This window comes from Macaca thibetana, chromosome 17, assembly GCF_024542745.1.
Source record: "Macaca thibetana thibetana isolate TM-01 chromosome 17, ASM2454274v1, whole genome shotgun sequence".
Lineage (NCBI taxonomy): Eukaryota > Metazoa > Chordata > Mammalia > Primates > Cercopithecidae > Macaca > Macaca thibetana.
Window position 1 is genome coordinate 12,383,993 of NC_065594.1, and position 22,549 is coordinate 12,406,541.

Below are 22,549 nucleotides of genomic sequence, written 5' to 3' on the forward strand. Positions count from 1 at the left end.
AACATAAGACTGTCAATCTGTACTTGAAAGTGGTGCAGAGAAGAGTAGCAACATTTTTAAAATCCTGTGAAGAGAAGAGCACTATAAATTTGAAAGAGTAGCAAAATATCCCTCTAGAGGTCTAGATTTAGGCGTCATGTAGCTCTGAAGTGACTGGAAGACACATTTTAGGGTAATGGCAGGACAGCAAGGGGAGGCTTCTCTTTTGAGTTAAGAGAAATAATTTAACCAAAAGTGATCCTGGGGTAATAAAAAGATTTTTTTTTCTGGCATCTCATTTGTCATCAACAGAGACAAAGTCACTAACTCATCTTACCATTTCTTTTACCCTTTCTTATTCAAATATTTCTAATGTATTCTTCATGCCAGGCACAGGGCTAGACTCTGATGGTACAGAGAAGAAGACACTCTCTCTCTTCTCAACAATAATTTATCATGGCAAAACAGAAGGACAGTGACAATTACAGGACCGCGTCGCTGGTGCTACAAGAGAGGTGTGCAGAGGAGAGATGACTACGTCAGAACAGAATAGAGGCATTCTACATGGCAGAAAGGTGGTGCAGGTGCCTGGAGGGATGCATACCTGGGTGAGAAAGCTGGGAAGCTGATATGGGGGAAAAGATGCCCATGAAGAGAAAAAAAAAATGCGTAAATACTTTCCTATGTGATACCCCTTCTTCAATTAATAAGATAGATTAGTATTCAAATCACCATGACAGGCTGGGCACAGTGGCTCACGCATGTAATACCAGCACTTTGGGATGCCAAGGTGGGCGGATCACCTGAGGTCAGGAAGGTCAGGAGTTCGAGACCAGCCGGGCATGGTGGCGCGTGCCTGTAATCTCAGCTACTCAGGAGGTTGAGGCACAAGAATCGCTTGAACCCAGGAGACAGAGTTTGCCGTGAGCTGAGATGGTGCCGCTGCACTCCAGCCTGGGTGACAGAGTAAGACTTCATCTCAAAAAAAGAAAAAAAAACACCATGACATAGGGGATCTCAGGGACAGCATGCATGGTGATGGGTGTGTAATTCCACTGCGGGAATCATCACACAATGCATCCCTATCTCAAATTATCTTGCATACCTTGAAGATATACAATCTTTATCGGTCAATTAAATATTTTAAAATTTAAAAGTCATCATGATACAACACCTCACATAGTGACGTGTGTGTGTGTGTGTGTGTGTGTGTGTGTCTGTGTGGTGACAGTTGAGATCTACTCCCTCATCAAATATTCAATAGTCTTATTAATTACAGTCACCATGCTGTACATTAAATCCCCAGAACTTATTTATCTTTTAATGGAAAGTTTGTACCCTTTGACCCGCATCTCCCCATTCCATATCCCCTGTCACTGGGCCCAGCTTCTGGCAACCACCATTCTACTCTCTGCTTCTGTGAGTTCAACTTTTTTTTTTTTTTTGAGACGGAGTTTTGCTGTTGTCATCCAGGTTGGAGTGCAATGGCGTAATCTCGGCTCACTGCAACCTCCGCCTCCCAGGTTCAAGCGGTTCTCCTGCCTCAGTCTCCTGAGTAGCTGGGATTACAGGAGCCCACCACCACGCCCAGCTAATTTTTGTATTTTTCGTAGAGATGGGGCTTCACCATGTTGGCCAGGCTGATCTCGAACTCCTGACCTCAGGTGATCCACCTGCCTCGGCCTCCCAAAGTGCTGGGATTACAGATGTGAGTCACTGCGCCTGGCCAAGTTCAACTTTTCAAAATTCCACATGTAAATGAGATCATGCGGCATTGGTCTTTCTGTGTCTGGCTGATTGCACTTAGCATAATGTCCTCCAGGTTCATTTATTTTTGTGTCTGTTTGGTACAGACGTTTCGGAGGCGTTCTTTCCCATTAGAGAATATGTGTGTATGCATGAAGATGCAGAGACTCCTGAGATTTTTCAACCATTTATCTTTACAGCGTGATGCTTATCACAGCACGCAGTGGCCTCTGGCCCATCTCCCAGAGCACCACCATAATCACTGTGTGTCTTCTGGTTCAGACCTCTTTAAACAGATCTGGTATAATGCAGATAGCCAGGCATGGTTACCTACTCCTTAATGGCCCCACCAAAATGACTCAACATTGATCAATCACAAGAGAATATTTACTGAGCACCAAAAATGTATTTGCTGCACAGAAAGATAGAACATATCAAAAGCTACTCACAATCTTCAATGACCTTAAAACCCTCTCTTTCCTTCCCTGACTTTGGGAGTCTCAAGGGCTGTCCTTGGCCTTGGCTTGTTTCTTAATATGGCTTGCCTTGGAAAAATCCATTCCCAGCACTCTGTTAATCAGCCAGTGCATTGTTGTATGTGAAAAAATGTAAGACCAAAACTGTGTGGTATATACTATGATTATAATGTTTTGAAAATTTAAAAAAAAAAAAGGCATATTTGAAAAAAAAAAAAAGCTTAGAAGAAACTGCACTAAAAAGACAATCATGACCATTTTTAGGATGGTGAAATGATGGGTGATAATTCTTGAATCTCAATTTTTTTAATATTCTGTTGTACGACTAGGGGATCAGGCCTAACCGATGATTTATGACAGGGGTATGGAGAAGAAACCTCCGTCTTAGCTTATTTCCAGTTGCCTCTACGTATTGCAGACGGAAGACAGAGAGACAAGAAAAATCTGCACAACGATGATAGATACGGTCTTACACGGCTTGAACTCCCCATTGTGTAATGGAGTTATGCAAAACTCCGGTGTTCAAAATAATTTCATCTAAGAAAGAGAAAACAAAAAAAAGTTTACTGATTCCTCTTTCAAAATGCCTCTCACATCCATTCCTTATTACATGATGTGTCCTGCACACAGGGACCTGCCCTCCTGCCTGGAGCACACTGACAGTTTCACAGTTTTACTTGGATCTCTGTGTCTAGTCTGGCCCCATCCCATCTACACTTTTTTTTTTTTTTTTTTTTGAGACAGAGTCTCATTTTATCACCTAGGCTGGAGTGCAGTGGCACCATCTCAGCTCACTGCAACGTCTGCCTCCCAGGTTCAAGCAGTTCTCCTGCCTTAGCTTCCCAAGTAGCTGGGACCACAGGCATATGCCACCATGCTCAGCTAATTTTTTTTTTTTTTTTTTTGGTATTTTTAATAGAGACAGGGTTTCACCATGTTGGTCAGGCTGGTCTAGAACTCCTGACCTCAAATAATCCGCCCACCTCGGCCTTCCAAAGTGCTGGGATTACAGACGTGAGCCACTGTGCCCAACCCCCATCTACACTTAATGCCACAGTTTAGCTTCTCAGGAGACCACTGCAGTCATACCACCCTCCTGCCACAAAACACCAAATAACACACCACCTTTACCACTTACAATGTAAATCATTTAGCTTCTTAGGGGCTCTCTTTCCATATCTTAAAAAAATGGTTTATAAGTATATGAGCACATACTCACATCTCATATGAATATATATAAACAGACCAAGTCTATATGATTATCAATTCTTTTTCCATTATTTGAGTCAACTAGATCAGAATCTAAGCCAAGCAAAAGCAAACGAGTTGAAAAAAGGATTTTGTATCCTATCTTGCATGTAACCTTTTGGAGAAAGATTGAATGGGCATGGCAAGAGCTGTCCACTGCACAGACCCAATCTCCAGATGTAGAAAACTCTCTTTATAGCTATTCCTGGTATTAAAACCGGAGATAAATTCCATAGAACAGCCTTACAATATTTTCTTAAGAGCTGATATTTACTTCAGCTTTGCAAATACAGTCTTACACCACATAACAATGTTTTGTTTAATGACCGTGGTCCCATAAGGTTACAATAGCATATGTTTACTGTACTTTTTCTATGCTTAGATATGTTTAGATACATAAGTGCTTACCATTGTGTTACAATTGCCTGCAGAATTCAGTACAGTAACATGCTGTGCAGGTTTGTGCCTAGGAGCAATAGACCACCCCATGTAGCCTAGGTGTGTTGTAGGATTTGTGTGAGTACATTCTATAATGTTCACACAACAATGAAATCACCGAATAATGAATTTCTCAGAATATGTCCCTATCATTAAGCAATGCATGACTATACACATCGGCATATTAAAGCTCCAGTCTCACAACAATGAGCCAAATCTATTTAAATAACACAGTGGTGACGCTAGGAACCATTTGCCTAAAGCAGTCTAAACACTTTTTATCCAAACACTACCTAGGAAATTACCCAGAAGTGCTATTTCTACTAATGCACCTCAAATTCAAATTTTAAAAGGAACTCTTAAAGACATTATCCTTTTCTCAGGATGGAGGAAGAGGAAGTGACTTTAAAGGGAAACAGCAAAACAAAATGAAACAAAACAAAACAAAATGTGGCCCGTAATTTCTCAAACCTGGGCCTGGGAGGTCCCTTGAGGTCCTGTGTGGTCAGAGTTGGGAAGTTATCCTGTGGTTTTGTTGAATTCTGCACAGAGGCACCCCATCTGCGCTGTCCTTTTACCATCGTGTCCTAAGGAGCTAGGTGAATGGGCCCAGGCATTTGGAATCACTTTCATTTAATCATGATTTCATGAACGCCTACTCTGTGCCAGGCAAAGTTCTTGGTGCTTGGAATGCATCAGTGCATAAAACAGACATCATCTCTGTCGTAATAAAGCTTAAGATTTAACCAAAGAACATAGTAACGTGAAAGTTATTAACTTGGGATGGATGGGTCACTGGAACCCTCCAACTGCGTGCAATATGTTGGGTGTATATTCACTTTTCTAGAGCACGAGGCTTTTAGATTTCATCACATCTTCAAAGGATGCTGGAACACTCAAAATATTTTTTAAATGGCTCTAAAGTATGGTTCAAGAACACCTAGAAATGTGGCTTTGGAGTCTAGTTAACTTTTATCCAAAGTCAGGCTCTGTTATTTATTTATTAACTACATAAGCTTGGACACATCAAATTAGTTCATTTTTCCGCACCTCAGTTTTCTGAGGCCTGCAGGTCCCTAATTGGTTTTGCTCCTCCTTCCTCTTACAGCCTCAAATTCACAGCCTCCTTCTTGGTCTCTGTATTCCAGGGACAGTGGTCTCTCTCTTCCAGAGGCTTTGAACATGCACTTCTCTCATGCTGAGCTAAAATGCTAACCGTCCCTGCAGTGGCATAATGAACACTGCTCAACACTTATTTCCTAAAGGATGCTTTCCATCTTCATCTTCAGCACCCTGTACATCTCCATCGTAGTCTCTGTCACACTTGCACTGTGATGTTTGGGGGACACGATTATTTGATTAATATCTATTTCCCTAGCTTGTACAATCCATGAAGGTAGGGACCATGTGTCTTTCTGCTCATCACAGCATTTAGTCCAGTGTCTGGTACAAAGGAATGGACAATAAACTTCGATAGAATGAAATGCTGGGGGAAAGACAGGTAGGAAGGATGGTATTTCCACTCGGCATGTGTGAATTGCACAAGGCGTCTGATTACTCAGCACAGATGGAGCATGAGGAACGGCGTCCTGACGGTTACTTTATTCCTCTTCCCCCGTGCTGCCTCCTGTCTTCTCTCTCTTCTTCTGGATATGACTTTATGCTCTAATTAATGGCGTCTAATATGCCTTTTACTTCATTATGTTAAGTCTTTGTGTATAGCGGGGCTGACCTGTGAAGACTCAGAGCTGCTGATGTATAGCAAATGCCATTCCCAATCAAGTTCTTCTGCAGGAAATTTCCACCTTGAGTTTCTTTTTCTTAGAAAGCCTGGACTCGCCCATTTCTTCTTAAATTGTTCTCAGAATTCTAGCCCTTCCTTCATATACTTGTGACTACCGGCAGGAAGCATGCTCAGAAAGGCTTCTCGTGTGATAATTGGAGTAGAATTAAAGGAGGCAGGACTGACACAAGCACAGAGGCAACATTAAGGCAAAGGAAAGTGATTGTACCCCCTGATGATAATTAAAGTCAGAGAAAAGATGAAACAAATTCACATCTACCAGGAGACAGAATGCAAGAGGGAAATAATGATGACAACAGCAATACTACCTGATGCCGAATATCTTCCACAGCCTGGAACTGAGAGACTAAGAGACTCTAAAAGGAAGAACTGACAATAACATGTGTTAAATGTAAATAAATACAGAATTTGGGCTCATTCACCCTCATGACTAGAGTGCTGAAGTAATGATAGCTCACGTTTTTGAACACGTTATGTGGCAGGCACTATTCTAAGGGCTTTACATACATTTTTCTCACCTAATTACTTTCTTTCAAATTTTTACATTTAATTTAATTTTTTTTTTTTTTTGAGACAAGGTCTCACTCTGTTGCTCAGACTGGAGTGCAGTGGTGTGATCATGGCTCACTGGAGCCTTGACCTCCCAGGGCTCAGGTGATCTTCCCACCTCAGCCTCCCCAGTAGCTAGGATCACAGGCATGTGCCACCCCCACCATACCCAGCTAATGTTTGTATTTTTGGCCATGTTGCCCACTCTGGTCTTGAACTTCTACATTCAAGCAATCCTCCCACCTCGGCCTCCCAAAATGTTGGAATTACAGGCATGAGTTGCTGTGCCTGGCTGTATCTCATCTAATTCTACAAGCAAACCGATGAGGTAGTTACTGTTTTTTCTTCAATGTACAGATGAGGAAATTAACCTCCTGTCTTCCTGCTCTAGTTGTTTGCATATATAGCTGTCAGATTAATCTCCTAAAGTATAGTTCTGATATATTGTCCCTTCTACAATATCATTCTGATATATTATTTTAGAATATCAAGAGCTTCCCCCACTGGTAAAAGGACAACGTCCAGATTCTTCAGTCTGGCATTAAAGGCCCATCATGGTAGCTTTTCTTGTTGTCACCTTAAAAACCTTTAAAATCATGCATGGTTGGAGGGAAAGTCCACCCTGCTCTCACAGCCTATGAGGCTCTCTCCTCACTCCTTCAGTTCCCACTCATTTTTCAAGACCTGACTCCGAAGCCCCCTTTTCTAGGACACCTTCCCAGGCCCCTCCTGTGTGTACCACCTCCTCTTTACAAGACTTATTTCTGGCATAGTCATTGGCCCTTCACTCTGCATTGTTTTTTTGTCATCTCTTATTGCTCTTGTATGAAAAACTTCTTGAAACCCACAATATCCCATGCACATCTTTGAACCTCTTTCTTGATTCAGCCTAGTGTCTCCCTCAGAGAGGTGGTGTGGTATAGCAGAAGGACCAAAGCTTGGGCACCAGTGAGACTATGATTCAAAACCTGGCTCCTCTTAATGACTGGGTGACCCTAGACTTTATCCATCTTAGATTCAGTGTCCTCATCTGCAAAATAAATGGTCGTGACACACACCTTGCATCATACGGAGAGCCTCTGACATATAGTAGGGTTCAGTAAATTATCAGAAATTTTGATTGACAGATGATGTAATAACTACTAACCAGGTTCCTCAAAGAGCCTGAAGTCACACAAGGCATATTCTGTTATATATATACTGGAATTTAAACACCATTATATTCTGGCACTTAAACAGGGGGAGATGAAGGGAGTATGCTGTATGCCAAAGACAATCGGGGAGATTATTGCTTCAAGCTGAAGTGCTAAAGGAATGAAAAGCACTGTGCACACTCAGTGAGAAGGTCTTATAGACACCTTCTGTAGTTGAACCATCATCCCAGTTGACGTCTGATGACAAGGTCTTCATACTAGAACCCTGGAAACCTTACCTAGGACGCTGGGGCAGCAGGACTCTTAGGAGACTTCAAATTCTGTATTACTCAAGGTGAGGTCAAGTACCAGCAGTATGACATCACCAGGAGCTTGCTGGAGATGCAGAATCTCAGGCCCCACCCCAGACCTACTCAATCAGAGCCTATATTTTAAAAAGATTTGCAGATGACTTGGCACAATGAGAGGCAATTTTCTGATGTAGCTCATTTTTTCATCAACAAGGAAAAGGACTGTGTGGACTTTCTCATGTTGTGAAATCCACTGACTGCAGACACAGCACAGGCCGAAGGCCCTTACTGAGGTTTTAGATCTTGTTACTGAGCCATAGATGTCTACATGGTTAGCAAATGTTTTAGGAATTGCTCTGATAGTTTCTATTTTATTTACATTATATATTCAATATAATTTATTGTTAGAAGTAAAATTATTTTTCTTAAAGATTTTATTCATTTAGATGGCTTTTAGTTCCGAAAAGACACAAGGTCTATTTTCAGATACCAAAACACTTTAAACTCTTGTAGGAATGTGTTTTTGTGCTTTACATTAATTTCATATAATTAAATTTTGAAGCCCTTCCCTTCTAAATCTTGAAAAGAAACATCTGTCAACATTCCATGTAATGAAAACCCCTTAAAATACTGGATTTTCCCTGTGGACATAAAGATAAGACTTCTATGTAATTTTTAAACTCCACATCTCTGAATCAAAGAATTCCATAACTTTAATGTGTGAGTTTTAAAAATATATAAGTAAATGTCCTTCCAGACAGCTATACCTTCTGAAATACTGTCTAAGATCTACCCTAAATAATATAAAAATTGCTACATTTTATTTATAAGTGTATTGTACCCTCACGAGACATTGCCTTACCCACAAGTGAACCCCCTAAAACATTTTGTTTTACTTCTCTTTAACTCTTTATTTTCCATCATAGCTATTTGTTTACTTTTAGCATCTCCTCTATATAGGCTAAAAAGGAAACATTAACAACGTCATTCATCTGACAAAGATTTACTGATCATCTACCATGTGTTTGAGGCTGAGAATGCAATGGTGAACAAAATCCATATAGTTAGTACCTGCTTCAGGGATCTTACACTGCAGTTAAATATTAAGAGTGTTGAACACAACTGGCTGAGGAAAGAGCCTGCAAGAGGTTGGAGGATTTCATTCATACAGTGAGAGCTATTAGCCCCAAGCTTTTTTTGTTATTGTTGTAGAGATGAGGTCTCACTATGTTGCCCAGGCTGGTCTTGAATACCTGGCTTCAAGTGATCTTCTTGCCCCAGCCTCCCAAAGTACTGGGATTATAGGCATGAGCCACAGCAGTCCCAAGCTTTTGATGTCAAATTAACCAAGACTGCCAGGTAGGTACATTTCTCCATTGCTTCATAATATGTTTAATGAGCACCTACTTTACCGCAGTCACTAAACACACAAATAATTAACAGATAAAGATTCAGAATGAGTTAAGCAGAAGTGTTCCATATAAGCCTGGAGATAAATCTTAGATTAGGGAGAGTCTCATATCTTTTACATCTCTGTGTCCTCCACAGTAACTAGCAGGACACTTTACACAGAATAAGCATATACCTTCTGAATCAAGAAGGCAAAATTTACCTTGTAGAGTAGATAGCGAATCAGCAATAAATGTCCCCACTGATAAAACATATCCATGCTGACTACACGTTTTATCAATTAATTCCACAAGTATTTGTTCATTATTAGCAAGTACCTACTATGTGCTATCCACTATACTAAATACAGAGCATAAAGAAACAAAGGGCATATATTCTTCTTCCATGGAGTAGACAAGAAATAATGGCAATTATAATACCCTCTGTAAGCCTTAAGACATATTAAAGCACAGGGCTTTATGGAAACCTGCAGACAGGCCTTGCCATCATGTGGAGGATTAGTAGTAAGGTATTTGGGGAGGCTTATGATCCAGTTTAAAAGCCGGCACACATTCTCTCTATGTGCATCTTGGAGGTAGATCCTATATCTACTAAAGTCTGAGATATGCATTAAAATCACAGATTTTATATTAATCTTTCTGTGCTTATACCCATCACTTCTTCCTTTGGGAAGCACACATAAAAATGATAATCTTCTAATCAATATTGTGAAAATGGCCATACTGCTTAAAGTAATTTATAGATTCAATGCTATTCCCATTAAACTACCATTGACATTCTTCACAGAATTATGAAAAAAACACTTTAAAATTTGTATGGACCCAAAAAAAGAGCATGTATAGTGAAGACAATCCTAAGCAGAAAGAACAAAGCTGGAGACATCAAGCTACCTGACTTCAAACTATACTACAAGGCTACAGTAACCAAAACAGCATGGCAGTGGTACAAAAACAGATACATAGACCAATGGAACAGAATAAAAATCCCAGAAATAAGACTGCACATCTACAACCATCTGATCTTCAACAAAGCTGACAAAAACAAGCAATAGGGAAAGGATTCCTTATTTAATAAATGATACTGGGAAAACTGGCTAGCCATATGCAGAAAATTAAAACTGAACCCCTTCCTTACACCTTATACAAAAATTAACTCAATATGAATTAAACACTTAAATGTAAAATCCAAAACTCTAAAAACTCTAGAAGAAAATCTAGGCAATTCAAGACATAGCCATGGACAAAGATTTCATGACACAAACATCAAAAGCAATTGCGACAAAAGTGAAAATTAACAAATGGTATCTAATTAAACTAAAGAGCTTCTGCACAGCAAAATAAACTATCATCAAAGTGACCAGACAAACTACAGAATGGGAGAAAACTTTTGCAATCTATCCATCTGACAAAGATCTAATATCCAGAATCTACAAGGAACTTAAACAAATTTACAAGAAAAAAACAAACAACCCCATTAAAAAGTGAGCAAAGGGCTGAGTGTGGTGGCTTACACCTGTAATCCCAGCATTTTGGGAGGCTGAAGTGGGTGGATCACTTAAGGTCAGGAGTTCGAGACCAGCCTGGCCAACATGGTGAAACTCCACCTCTACAAAAATATAAAAATTAGCCAGGCGTGGTGGTACATGCCTGTCTGTAGTCCCAGCTACTTGGGAGGCTAAGGCAAGAGAATCACTCAAACCCAGGAGGTGGAGGTTGTAGTGTGCCAAGATTGTGCCACTGCACTCCAGCCTATGTGACAGAGTGAGACTCCTTCTCAAAAAAGAAAAAGAAAGAAAGGAAAAAAAAAGTGGGCAAAGGACATGAACAGACATTTCTCAAAAGAAGACATTTATGCTGCCAGCAAACATAAAAAAAAGCTCAACATCACTGATCCTTAAAGAAATGCAAATCAAAACCACAATGAGATACCATCTCATGCCACTCAGAATAGCAATCATTAAAAAGTCAAGAAACAACAGATTTTGGTGAGGCTGCAGAGAAAAAGAAATGCCTTTACACTGTTGGTGGGGATGCAAATTAGTTCAACCATTGTGAAAGACAGTGTGGCAATTCCTCAATGACCTAGAAGCAGAAATACCATTTGACCAAGCAATTCCATTACTAGGTATATATATATACACACACACCCAAAGGAGTATGAATCATTCTGTTATAAAGATACATGCACGTGTATGTTCACTGCAGCACTGTTCACAATAGCAAAGACATGGAATCAACCCAAATGCCCATCAGTGATACACTGGATAAAGAAAATGTGGTACATATGCACCATGGAATACTATGCAGCCATAAAAAGAAATGAGATCATGTCCTTTGTAGGGACATGGATGGAGCTCGAAGCCATTATCCTCAGCAAACTAATGCAGGAACAGGAAACCAAACACGTGTTCTTACTTATAAGTGGGAGCTGGACGATGAGAACACATGGACACAGGAAGGGAAACAACACACACTGGGGCCTGTCAGGGTATAGGGGAAGGGAGAGCATCAGGATAAATAGCTAATGCATGTGGGGCTTAATACCTAGGTGATGGGTTCATAGGTGCAGCAAACCTCCATGATACACATTTACCTATATAACAAACCTGCATATCCTATACATGTATCCCAGAACTCAAAATAAAATAAAATTAACTTTAAAAAATAAATGAGAATCGTCTTGGTCACAGACTACTATTTATTGTTCATTTATAATTAAATATCTTAAACAATTACTGGTAAAAGAGCAATTGTGGTTTCCTTACTACTCAATTTTTATCAAAGGGATCATTATTTACAAAAGTTTCTGGGCAGAATTCCATTGTTTCATTCCATCATTGGATTTCTTGGCCTTCAACACAAAGGGGCTATATTTGGAGAGACAGGAGTCCTGCTCCACGTGGAGCTTTGTAGTAGCATTTGCTTCAGGACACCTGGCAAAACACTCCACTGGTAGTTTCTGGAAAAAGAACAATTAAATCACAGCCATCTCCTCTGAAAATGATCATCATCATGGTTTTAGAATGTCTGTTTCCCAATTAGCTGTTGCTTATTTCTTCCTTTGACTATTTCTTCTAACTAAAATGTTCTTTTACATATAAGTGGTATACAGAGAGTGCATGGCAAAAATAGAGCTGAAGACTGTGTTGAGGCCAGTATGCCTGAAACAGACACAAGTATAGGATTTATAGTATATATATAGATGTATTTTTTAAGTGTTGGAAAAGCATCTATCAATATGCGTATCTACATTTCTTCCATGAGCTAAACTTGAACCCCACTAATTACTTGTTTATTTTATTTTTCTAATTTCTTTTCCTTTTTCTTTATTTTATTTTATTTTTTATTTTGAGTTGGAGATTCCCTCTGGTGTGATCTCAGCTCACTGCAATGCTTACCTCCTGGGTTCAAGTGATTCTCCTGCCTCAGCCTCCAAAGTAGCTAGAATTACAGGTATCCGCCACCACGTTCAGCTAATTTTTGTACTTTTAGTAGAGATGGGGTTTCACCATGTTGGACAGGCTGGTCTCAAACTCCTGACCTCAGGTGATCTACCCACCTCAGCCTCCCAAAGTGCTGGGATTATAGGTGTGAGCCACTGCGCCCAGCCTATTTTCTAATTTCTAGTCAAACGTCTTGGCAAAGTGTGATTTGTCTCATGGGAATACCCATTTCCTTCCATAGCATACCTGATCATTGTATGCCCACAGTAAGTGCAAGCTATGAGCCTCTTCCAAGCTCTGAGGTCAGTAAGAGCCCCAATGAACCTGATGGGCACTTTGCCTCTTAGCAGGCTCTCTCATAAACTACACTATTCTGTGATTCTCTAACACACACAGCTTTCTGTGGACTTCATACTGACCTGAGACGAGCAATTCAGATTTAATGAGAAACACTGGATGTGTACAAGGCATGACACTAAATTCCAATAACTCAATACATTTTTTTGAATATAAAAGCTCTAGCCAGGTTTTGATAGGAAAAAACCTAACATGACAGCTCCAGCCCCGCCTCCTCCATGAGCCCTCCTGGGATGATACACCCACTCTTCCTTCTCTGAACTCGTAATGAGTTTGAAGTGAAATTAGAGAGTTGTGGATGCAAGCAATATATCCAGGGCCCAGGGAAAGCAGCAGAGCTGGAGGCAGGGAAGTTAGAGTCTTCACAATCAAGGTGATAATGAAAAGTGGGGTGGTGGGTCAGCTCTCAGCTGTATGCAAGGAGACACCTGACCAATTAATGTCTCAGGATGAGGGTCAAGACCAAGAGAAGGCAGGAGAGAGAAGCTGGTGCAATGATAACACTTTCAAAGCACAGAATGAGCCATTGAAGCAGAAGGTTTGCAAAGAGGAGAGAGCAGAGAGAACAGCCGTATTCAACTACTGTTTCATTCAAACACTGTACACTGAATGAGAACCCTATAAAGCACTGATAATCTGTAACAACTGCCCTGTGTTCAGGATTTCCTAGTCCCACTCAGGACATTTGCCACAGTTTTGTAGAATTTGCAATGTTTCTTAGACTGCACATAATATTATAGCAGAAAAGACAGCAGGAAATACTGATATTCTCCAGTGGGAATGAATGGATGGTACAGTGTCTTCTGAGTCCCTCCAACAGAGGGATTGGGGATGGGGAAAATACATATTCTGAAGCTCTGACTCACCTGTTCCTGTGTGTTCTTCCTTCATGTGGAATAACATTTCTTGATCTAGCTCTGTGAATGATCTATCTTTGATTCATTTTTTACAACTACTATGTAGGGTCTATTGACATCATGCTCTCCTGAGAGGAGAAAGTGGATGGATATAGAGAGAACAATGACTTGGCAAAGGCTTTCTTCTTCCCAGTGTGTGGACAGTTAGAATACAGGGCCACACTGAGTTCTTTTCAACTGCAAGTTAGACAGCAGCAGGCAGCTATTGTACACTTGGTTCTTGGGAGACCATGTTGCTGACACCCTCCTGGATGCACTGATGGCCCTAATTCCCCCTTTGCTAGCAAAGGTTCTGGTGGTTCTTCCAGCTATCAATGAGTTTAAGACAAGACTGCAGGAAAAGAAATAATTACGGGATTGCAAAAGGGAAACATATTTTACAAAATATTTTCGTAGGATTACAATAGAATATTTTGCACCCTCCAGCCTCCTTCTTTATAAGTGAAAGTTACACAACTCTAGGCTGTAATTCAGGAAAACTGCACAGACTGATAAATAGCAGTAATTATATCATTGAAGGCAACTGAGCAGGAAGGTTAATAAAATACTGGCGACTCTCTTGAGATATAAAACTTGCATTGCTGGTTCTTCTTCTTTTATTATAAAAAAAATAACAAACCACATGAATGTGAGCATTCATGAAATATCATTAATATTCTGAACTTTTTGAAAAGAGACTGCTTTCTTATTCACCTTGAATAAAATTCAATATGTATATTGAATTTTAATATATAATCTTTTCACCTTCTACTCATTGTGTATAATACTTCTCAGAGGCAGCAGGATGTAGTAGAAAGTAGTCATGCATCACTTAATGATGAGGACATGTTCTGAGAAATGTGTCCTTAGGCAATTTCATCATTGTGCAAGCATCACAGTTTGCAGACAAACCTGGATGGTAGAACCTACGACACACCCAGGCTATCTGGTATGGCCTAGTGCTCCTAGGCTACCAACCTGCACAGCCATGTTACTGTACTGAATACTGTAGGCAACTGTAACCCAATGGTAAGTATTTGCGTATCTAAGTCCATCTAGACATAGAAAAGGTAGAGTAAAAATACAGTATAAAAGATAGGCTGGGTGAGGTGGCTCACCCCTTTGATCCCAGCACTTTGGAAGGTCAGGGCAGGAGGATCACTTAAGCCCAGAAGTTTGAGACCAGCCTGGGCAACATAGTAAGACACCATTTCTTTAAAAAAAAAAAAAAAAAGCTGGGTGTGGTGGCATGCACCTGTGGTCCCAGCTACTCAGGAGACTGAGGTGGAATGATCTCTTGAGCCAGAGAGGTCAAGGCTGCTGTGAGTCATGATTGCACCACTGCACTTCAGCCTGGACAACAAAGTGAGACCCTGTCTCAAAAAAATAAAAATAGGCCTGGCGCGTGGCTCACGCCTGTAATCCCAGCACTTTGGGAGCCCGAAGTGGGCGGGTCACGAGGTCAGGAGATCGAGACTATCCTGGCCAACACAGTGAAACCCCATCACTACTAAAAAAAAATACAAAAAATTAGCTGGGTGTGGTGGCGGGCGCCTGTAGTCCCAGCTACTCGGGAGGCTGAGGCAGGAGAATGGCGTGAATCCAGGAGGTGGAGCTTGCAGTGAGCACCACTGCACTCCAGCTTGGGCGACAGAGCGAGACTCTGTCTCAAAATAAATAAATAAATAAATATAATTTAAAAAATAAAGATAAAAAAAGTACACCTGTATAGGACAGCTCCATTATAATCTTATGGAAACACTATCATATATGTGGTCCATTGTTGACCAAACATCATTTTATGGCACATGACATGGATTTTTAGGAAAGAACTGGGTTCAAATCCCAACTCACCAACTTCATCAGCTGTGCTCTTGGGCAGCCTACTTAATCTCTCTGAGCTTCTGTTTCTTTATTTGTACAATGCAGATAGAAGATGTTTACCTTATACCATGATTTTGAGTATAAATCAGATCATTAAAAGTGCTTTGTAAACTATACATTTTAGTAGTAATCTTATTTACATGTGTCATCACTTGTAGTCTGAAGTTATCCATCGCTGTTCATTGAGTCAGAAAAAGCATTTAGTGGACTTGTTTTAGGCTCTGGGATACAGAGATGAAAGCACAAAGGCTGAGATGTTCAAGAGCACATGGCTCAGAGGAGGCAGGCAGCCGTGAGAGGAGATAAGGCCAAGGGCAGGGCCAAGTCCTGTTCTGAACATAGGTGGGAAGCACCTTGGTAGGCAAGAGATGCTTGTCTTGCATGTGGATTATCGGGTAAGTTCTATGTTAAAGGGGAGAAAAAAAGTGTAATTCTTTCAATTCCTGAAAAACACTTAATGCTGTTTCTGTAAGAAAAAAAAAAAATAATGCTACAGGATTTGTCTCCTATTGGATATGCAGTTTGTGTCAGAACAAATGGTTGTTTTTTCTTAGAAAGTTGTGCTTGAAGCATTTCATGAAATATCCATGTTGTGTTTTACACAATATACATAAAAACTGCAATAACATGTAATCAACAAACATTTTTACTGTTTATCTTAGGGTTTCAATGGCTTTGACTATAAAACAAAGGGTTCCATATTTAAACCTATGCATTTATTAAAGAGAAACAAGTCATCGTGTCCTAGGGACAAAACGTTATGTTCCTGTTCCTCTTTTTTCTTTTTCCTTTTCTCTGAATGGCAATCCTGGGTTCTAGATGCCACCTAGCTGGGGAAGATAGTCTTTCAAGTTGAAATTCCCTTGTCGGGGTGTTTTGCGCCTATATTCCTATCTAGAGAAACTAAGGCATGCCTTTCCTGCTCCTCCCCTTTTCTCCTGCCTTTTCTGCCCTCACCACCCCATCCTCTCGTTTTGCATGACTCTGCATTTCCACATTTGTGCTTGACTTGTGATGCAGGTAAAAGTCAAAAGATGGTATCATTAAAACAAGGAGAAAAAGGAGACATTTGTTCATTCTCAATGTGTTTGGCACGAATACTTTCTAATATATGTTATACTTTTTGCTTTGTGGACTTGTTCCTTCTAAATGAGTCAGTGTAGATGGTGGTGGTAATTTATTTGAGTAGACATGTGGCAACACGGCTTTCCTCTGCAAATCAAAACAAACAGAAATTCTGCTGATTGAGTCTGCCAGGACCTGTTGTTGGACACAGCGACAAATTTTATTTCAGAACATCTTATTCAGATCAAAGCAACAACAAAATTTGTAATAATAAACAACAAAAATTCCATGAAGCAGGGTCCATTTGTTGAGCCAGATTTTCCAGGGTTCTACTTGAAGTCTTTTCCTAAGTGATAACATTCTTGCTAGGTAATAACAATTCTAAGCCAACTGTGATGAGTTCCAAAACATTTAGATCCTAGTTAGTGGAACTGAAGTTCTGAATCCAAGCTCATAATTTGCTTTTAATCCCTTCAGAAAATGGCCAATTTTGCTATTGGATATGAAACACTGTAGATTGTCGGGGATGCACACAAATATAAATTGTATAAGCATCCAGAAAAAGTAAATATTATTTAAAATATTACTGATGGGAATTTTTTTAAAATTTATCATGAGTGCATCACTGTAGATACCTGCTTTTAGTAAACAGGGTGTTTGGAATGAAAAAAATGTGTTATCCAAGGGGAAATTTTTATTACAATGTAGCATGAATAAATGCTTGCTTTATTAATTAAAAATTAACAGGAACTCAATAAGCAGAAGCCAGCAATCCCACTGAATATTCCCATTTGTATGTCCTTCAGACACCCTGATTTGGGATCCATGGTCCTAGTTCTTTCTCTTCCAACTTGCTAATCTTTCATGCCTGAAAGTTCGCATATGATGCTGACCCTTCCCAGGGCATCTTCCCTTTTCTCCATTCTCTGGTGAATTTCTACTTAGATTTAAACATTCTCTTGAGAATCCTCTTTTCTGGAGAGCATTCCACAATCCACTTGTCTGAATTCCACCTTCTCTAATTTGTTGGCTCCCACAGAACCCCACGCTGATGTTTTTCAGCTGCATATAGCACAATTCCACTCCTTCACTCTATTGTATGAGTAATAAAACTGATATTGAGAGACTAGAAATGACCAAGATCATAATGATAATAAGTAGCAGAGCCAATACACTAATCCAAGTCTTCTCACTCTAGGGCAATCATTAAACTCTCCTTAGTTGACTGACTTCGTAGCTACCTGACCTTTTTTGAAACCTCTTACTTTTGCCTAGCAAAACAACTCATCATCGTCTTTTCCCACGCATTTACAGATACCACAATGCATTCCCTTAAAATACTCTCTGACCTTCTTTGGGCCAATCTCCATCTTTTCTATAATTATATTTTTGATATGATAGTTAGGTAGTTTCATCCTTTTCCATGTATCTCCATCACGCACGTGGCTGTGGTCATATGCCTTCTGTAACTGCCATCAGTAAGTCAGCCCTGCCATCAGTGTGTGAATCCTTAGAGTTAGATGTGGTGTAGTTAACTGTGACATTAGGAGGAATACCGGTAAGGACCGGCACCTGGAGAGAGAAACCCCTCTCCAAGGAATGAGATAAGAACAAATCTAAGTATGGTAGACGTCAGGCCAAGCCCAAGCTGAGGGATAAGAACTGGATAGGTACCCAAAGTCCAGCATAGATAGTGGCATCAGAGAAACTCCATAGCGGGCAAAACCCAGTGCTGGCTAACTCAAGGGCAACAGACAAAGCAGGCAAGAGTCAACAGTTACTCCTGGGCACCAATAGTGATTTGGAGCAGGACTACAGCCACGGTGGTAGGAATGTCATGGGCAGTGGAGAAATGCTTAGATGTGTTACCAAGATAAGGACTTTGGCATAAGGGATTATAGCAGAAGGCCAGTTATCTGAATCAAGACATGGAAGAAAAGCCAAAATAATTGCAACTGCGATTAAATACCATATTCTAGGCTCTTTGTTAAGTATTTTTGTTTATGCATATAGCAGACATTTCATAAATATTTGATAAGTGAATTAAACCAATGTCTCATTTAATTCTTATAACAATCAATAATACAACCGAGAACCTAATGAGATCAGTGTTATTATTTATCCCTATGCTACAGACAAAGAAAAGACCAGAAAACTAAGTGGTAGAGCCAGAATTCAAACCCATGTCTGTTAGAACACCACAGCTGGGTCCCTTCCCCAGTACTAGCTTGCATTGGTGCTTTATTCCACCTATTTAATACCTAGCAATCAAGTTCTTAAGACTGGAAGTGATGTATTTCCTAATCTCTGTACCTGTTAATATAATCTATGGAGAGTATATGTGGTTGACTAAGAATTATTTAGGTTATAGAATGAGACAAAGCCAAAACAAATGACACACAAACACTTTTTTTTTTTAAAGTTAGGAAGTGTGCACTTTTTCGTTGAAAGTTATAATGTATGTAAGATCTGGATGACGTGTGACCTCTGTAACATCCTTGGAGAGAAACAACAGAAAACACTTTCCAAAATATTTTGTCAAGGGACAGACAGATGTTCATCTTCAGTGATGTAAACTAAAATGAGTTTACTCTCATTAAAACAGAGTTCCCCTCAGATACCTGTCTTTGTAGAACAAATGTGAAGTAAAAACTACAGAAATTTGATTTAGCACATGAAAGCTCCTGGCAAAATCTCACTCTTCCACTTCATCAAATTCATCAAATCCTTCTACTGAAGAGAGAAAGATTAGCAGGAATATTCAGCATGCTCTGATCTGAGCATCTGGTCAATCTCCTTCAACAGAGGTTGGGATTCAAAATTAAAGAGCACAGCTGTGAATTTACTTACCTATACCAGACCTTACATTTTTGTGCATATATAGAAACTTTCTTTAGGGACATTTGAATGGCTGCCTCCAGAGTGAGAAGACCCTTAAGATCCTTAATTGGCAGAGTTAGCACCCACTGACAGCAATGGTAAATAGAAACTCTTTGTGACACCTTCTTCATTGAGTGAACCCATATTTACAGACATCAGGTTTCATGTACCTTAAGACAGAAGATCCCAGACTTTAGGATTTTACCGATGAAAATAATTTCAAAAGAAAGTTCAAGAGTAACACTAGAGTTTAACTGCCTTTTAATTTTGCTAGGTCAAAGCATTCAACATCACCACCGTCATTTCATTAAAACAAATGACATTTTAAACATCAAAAAGTGAAAAGGTCAAAATCTCACAATAAACAAAAATGTCTGTTGGAAATCCTACACAATATTTTTTTCCTGTGTAATCATGAGTTTTATCTGACTGCTATCCAGGAACCAGCATTTGGGGAGCAATTGTAAATTTATCTTTAAGGTGCACACAGGGGTTATTGTGTCGTCATGCATTCTACTTACCAAATGGTTCTTCCAGCTGGTAAGTGTGGCTGCTCTAAAACTCAGACCTATGGAAGCATTGAGTTCTGGTAATAAAATGGAAATTACTGTCGTGATGTACAATTTATCTTTTAAAGATTATATAAAGATCACATTTACTTTAGCATGGTTTATAAGGGTCTTCACACTCTACCTTCTGCCTTCCTCTCCAACCTAATCTTCTCTAATTCCCTTCAGGCAGCCTTCTGACACACCTGCTATCTCTCACACGTGGTTTCCCCTATCAGAAATATGCCTTCACCTCTTCTTTACCGAGAAAGCTTCCATTCAGCCTTCAAAACACAGAAATGACTCCTCCTGTTTTGTGAAGTATTCCCAGTCATCTGGTTACCAAGCCTATGGATTGGTCTATTATAAGCAATGTAGAAATAAGTACTCTTGGTTCTGATTGGTAAATAAATAAAATTAGTAATATAAGATTTCCACTTTGTAGTGTGACTGTCACATGCCAGAAGCTGTCCCAGGACGGGTTATTCGTTATCTCTAATCTTCATGGCAATGTTGTGTGATTGGTATTATAATCTCTATTTTATAAATGTGGGAAAATCAAGCAGCAAGTAGGTGATATTGCTGGGAGCTGAACTCAAAGCTTGTGCTCTTTCCAAGCTATTGTGCTGCCTCTGAATTAGATCTCCAATTATATGCTTTAATGATATTTCTTGAGCATCTACTACAGCACCTTGCTAGGACTTATCCACTGCATTCATTTCTTCATCTCCCTCTCTATCCTGAACTACCTCCATCAGGCCTTTGTTCCCACCACTCCTGTGCAACCACATTCATCAAGGGTGCCAGTGACATCTGTCTTGACAAACTCATGATAATTTCTTGGCCCTTTTCTTTCTTGACATCTCAGAAGTTTTTGACACTTGTGATCAGTCTCTCCTTCCTGAAATTTTGTCTTCAGTTGTCTTCTGGGACATCAGGCTTTCCTGATTTTCCTGCCACCTCAGTCTCCATTGAGACATTCTTCCCTTGCTGACCTCTGAGGTGGTGGTGCCTCAGGGCTCATTCCTTGTCCTCCCCTCTTCTCTGTATACACTCATTTACTAGGCAATCTCATCCATTCCTGACTTTAAACACTAAATATATCCTGATGATTCTAAAAATCCCATCTGTCATCTGAACTCCAGACTTGTATCTTAGTGGCTTGTGATCTCTGCCTGAATCTCTAATATGTCCTGAAGAGAACTCTGTGCCCACCCAACCCAACATGCTCTTCCCCAGGCTTCTCCAACTCATTGAATAGCGTCTTCATTCACCCAGTTTCTTAAACTAAATCTTGAAGAGTCATCCAACAATGAAGCATCCTACAAACAACACCTGAAGGTCTTCCCTTCCAATGCACTCCAATCAGACCATGTCTCATTACTTCCTGTTTCAAGCACTATTCTCTCACCTACTGACTACTGCATCATCCCTGCTTTCATTCTTGCCCTCTACTGTCAATTCTCTACATTCTCTTTGTCTGGAACACTTATTCCCCTCATCTAAGAGGCTAATTACCTCCTTTCATCTAGATCTCTCCTCAAATATCACCATCCTTGAGAAGTCTTCCTCAATATCTTATCTATAAAAACCCTACATTCACTTTCTATTTTGTAAAATCTGCTTGATTTTTCTTCTCATATACTTATCTCTACTTGACACTATATTATATATTTATTGATTTATTTGCTTATTGTCTGTGTCCCCAGTACAAAGTAAACTCTATGAGAGCAGGGACTTTGTCTATTTAATTTATTTTAGCATTTTATAAGCACTCAACAAGATCTTCCAGAATGGATGGATGGATGGATGGATGGATGGATAAATGAATGAATAAATTGGAGTGATTTTGTTAAATATTTTTATACATTATCCTATTCAATCCTCACAATAAACCAATTCCCAAGTAAAGAACTAACTTGCTCAATGTCATGTAATTAGTAAGTAATGGAGTCAAGATTTGGATCTACGTTGGTCAGACTCAAAAGGCTTTCAACCACATTGGCATCAATTAGAGGTTTACAATTAAGGCTAGTGTCCAGTCTTTTGGGAGGTAATATGATCTAGCCTTCTGCCTTCAGCAAGATATTTTATACCTTAAATGATCTTACTAAAAAGTAGTATCACCCTCAGTTTATAGATGAAACAACTGAGACATTTTTATGATCCACTCCATTTTAAAAGCAATACAACAAACTTACAATTGACTCACTCATTCTGACTCACAGAGAATAGGTATTTATTTTAATGTAAGAATGAATGTGTCAACAGGATACCAAGAAAATTCAGGGAAGAAAGAATAGTCTTTTCAGCAAATGGTTTTGGGGCAATTAGATATCCACATGCAAAAGAATGAAGTTAAAGCCCTACCTTACACCATATA

At 39.7% G+C, this 22,549-nt stretch overlaps 1 protein-coding gene and 1 long non-coding RNA gene across 3 annotated transcripts in view; both read right to left on the reverse strand.

Moving 5' to 3' along the window:
- Positions 1-22,549, reverse strand: part of STARD13 (StAR related lipid transfer domain containing 13) — a 556,563-nt gene that overhangs the window by 202,996 nt on the left and 331,018 nt on the right. The window lies entirely within an intron of this gene.
- Positions 3,088-22,549, reverse strand: part of LOC126940591 (uncharacterized) — a 38,131-nt gene continuing 18,669 nt past the window's right edge. Inside the window, exon 2 of the long non-coding RNA XR_007720820.1 lies at positions 3,088-22,536. This is a non-coding gene — a long non-coding RNA (uncharacterized LOC126940591). The remainder of the gene's footprint in view (positions 22,537-22,549) is intronic.